Source organism: Hippopotamus amphibius, chromosome 2, assembly GCF_030028045.1.
Source record: "Hippopotamus amphibius kiboko isolate mHipAmp2 chromosome 2, mHipAmp2.hap2, whole genome shotgun sequence".
Lineage (NCBI taxonomy): Eukaryota > Metazoa > Chordata > Mammalia > Artiodactyla > Hippopotamidae > Hippopotamus > Hippopotamus amphibius.
This window is the reverse complement of record NC_080187.1, coordinates 114,646,343-114,649,702: the sequence shown is the minus strand read 5'-3', so window position 1 is coordinate 114,649,702 and position 3,360 is coordinate 114,646,343.

Here is a 3,360-nt window from a genome sequence, read left to right as displayed (position 1 = left end):
AAAATTAGGCCCAGATATGGAAAGAATAAGACTCTAAGATTTGGAGTTGGGATATTTGAGTGAACAATCTGAGAATCTTGAACCCACCCCCAAATTTCCCTGAGCTCTTCCTGATGGCAGAAACAGCCCCTTCCACATTATCAGGGATGATCAGCCTTACCTGAGGTGGATGCCTTGCAAGATGATGTTGGTTCTTCTCAGGGCCTACTCCTCATTACTTCTAGGGTTATATCAAGAGCCAGGTACCAGCAAAGCCCAGACTGAGAAATACAAACCCTGCCTCAGAAAAAAAAAATGCCTTCATAGCAAAATAATTATAGGACCTGCCTAATAATAGGACCTGGGAGCATGCGTAAAAGTGGATCTTGGTGTAGGACAACGGAAGGCAGAATTTAAGACTGGAGACGACACTGACATAGGGCACTCATCTTTGAGGATTCTTACTGGGGTAAAAACACCTGAAGCCATGCTGGCAAGCTAAGGACCAGCAGGCTTGGAGTGGCAATCAAGGTGGTTTGACCTGCAGGATCTGAAGTGGTGGTTGATACATCACAATTCCCTAAATGGAGAGCCAACTAGGGCGCTAGTATACTTACATAAACAGAGAAAAGTGAGAATGTGTGAACTGTCTTCCACCTCAATGGAAAATTAAGGCCCCACACCCAGTTTCCAGACCTAAATGTACAGATCCAGAGCACCTGATGGAAAAGGTCAGTTCCACTTGAGTAAAGTGCCTGTAACTCCGTCACAAATATATGCAGTGAATATCCCCACAATCCTTTCTCACAGGAACAACCTGTGACCATATGCCAGAGTAACCATGCCCCAAGCAAGGTCTAGGGCATGTCAGGATGTTTCCCCTCAGGTGAAGGACACGCTCCTGCACCTCAAATATCTGAACAGTAAAACAAAAACAACAGAAGGCACCTGGTGGGCCTCTTGGGCATTTGAATTTGGAGGAAACAAGTACCAAATTTTGAAATACTTCTCTGATTCAGTTATTGAATAACCCCAAAGGCTGCCAAATTTTTAGGGGCCTAAAGCAAGAGATGGCTGTACAATCAGATCCACAACCAGATCCTCGTTGTGGCACAAGTTTCCCTCTTTCTTGGTCATATAACCCAGCAGGTCAGATGATGCTAGAGATATCTAATGGGAAGGAATCTAGAAAGTTCCAATAGGGGAAAGTTTCAGTAGGGAGCCACAAAAAAGACCATTATAATTTGGGAGTAAATCTACACCCTCCACAGAAGAAAACCAGTCTTCATTTACAGAACATCTCTTGTGCCCTGGTAGCAACAAACCACCCCGTCACATGACACAAAGTGACAGTTGATACGAGTTATACCTCATGAGCTGGATGTGATCTATTCCAATGAATCATAAGATTTGGTGTGCACCGCAGTGATCTATTGTGCAAAAGTAGTGGCCCATTTGGCGCTGAGCTTGGACAGGACCACACGGCCCAAGTAAATTACCCAGACTCCCACATCACCTGCCTCTGCTGCACTGCTGCCTCTCCCTCGACCAGCACCAGGCCTCATGGCCCTACAACTAGCCAGCACATGAGGAAAGGACTCAGGTGCAGATCCTAACTAGGTCGCCTCATTATGTGGGCTTTTGCTGAAAATGGTTGCCCGCTGCACTGCTGCCTCATCTCAGCACCACTTGGGGATATCCCTGAAAGACATATAAAAGGAAGTCCTTCACATGGGCCAAAAGCCACAGAGTGGCTCAGTCATTCATTCATATGGAAAGAAAAGTGGTTGGAGGTACAGATATATGCTTTTGGCAGTGGCTAATGGCTTCGGCTTCTCAAGGGCTTGGAAGGATCAAAACTGAAGGTCTGAGGAAGAGGTATGTAAGTGGGTGAACAGTACGCAGATCTATTTTACCTAAAAGATCAACAGAGACCAATGCATTTCAGAGAAAGCTCTCAGTAGTCAGGAGGATGGGATGGTGGTCCTCTGGCTGCTAGGCAGACTCTTCTTACCAACCCAGTCCTTGAGCAAAGGGACCGTGGACAGTGTAAAGGGTCACAGCTCAGCATGGACCCAACAACGTCTTCCTCTGTCAACACTGACATAGTTGCTGACTGATGCTGAGCTCTTGACTTGGCACCATTAATCACAGGGCAGTGTTTTGGCCTCATGAACCCTGCCCATACTTCTGCCTGCATCACCCCCCAAACCTGCAGAATGCCTTATCCAGGTATCTTGCACAGTACTGCCTCAGAACAAAAGGACCCATTTTACATCAGAGGTGTGACAATGAGCCCATGACTATGGAATGCATTGACTTTGTCACTTGTCCATCATCAAGTAACTGGCCTGATACAATGGTGGGATGGCCTTACTGAAGGCTCAGCTAAGGTGCTGGCTGGGGGAGACAGCACTTAGTGACGTCTGGACACAATCTTCCAATGCAGGATGTGGTATGTACTCTGAACCAATGACCAATGATCGACAGTGTGACTATAGCTAGAATACACGAGTCTGAGAACCAACAGGTATAGCGGTGGGCCGTTTTATTATTACACCCAGCAGCCCACTTGTTTATTTTTTGTTTCCCATTCGTGCCACCTTAGGCTCTCAGTGTTGTAGGCCCTAGTTCCTCTGGAGGTAGGAGTGGAGACAGTTCTTTCAGGAGTCACTGAAATTGTTCCTCTTCAGTGGAAGCTGTGATTACCACCTGAGTACTTTCTGTTCTTTTTCCATGGCCCAACAGGCAAAGAAAGGAATGACTATCATGATTAGGGTTATAACTGACAAACATCAGGGACTAGATTGCTGGTGTGTAATGTGAGTAGGGTGGCGTGTGTCTGGAACTGAGGTAAGTAGCTGGGCTATCTTTCTTATACCCAGAAATGACTTTCAATGAGCACGGGAAACAACCACAACCAACACCTTGGGGATGAAGGGCTGGGGCACCACACCAAGCAAACAACCCAGACTGTCCAAAGCACTCATTTGGGTGGAGGAAATCCAGCAGAGGGGACTCTACCTTGTTTCACTAACACTCTTGTCATAGGCTTCCGGATCAGAAATGGTCACCAGCTTGGGGTCTCTAATCCGACTTGTAGCGTAAGGATGTCTCCATTCTCAATAGAGGGGGCCTGGGGGACAGCAGGCCTCATTACAGTAGGAGGGTTGTATATAATGGGAGGACGTGAGTGGTACAAAGCGTGGACTGAGTTGGGACACAAACTTGTACACTTTCTCAAATTCCCTCAGCCATTCTCCTCTCTCCCTTGGTTGGCACCTCACCTGCACCAGGCTACTCCCACTTCTGGAGTTGGTTGAGGCACACTGCAGGGCAGATACGGTCTTCCCTCAGCCATCGAAGTGTTGGATGCTGCAA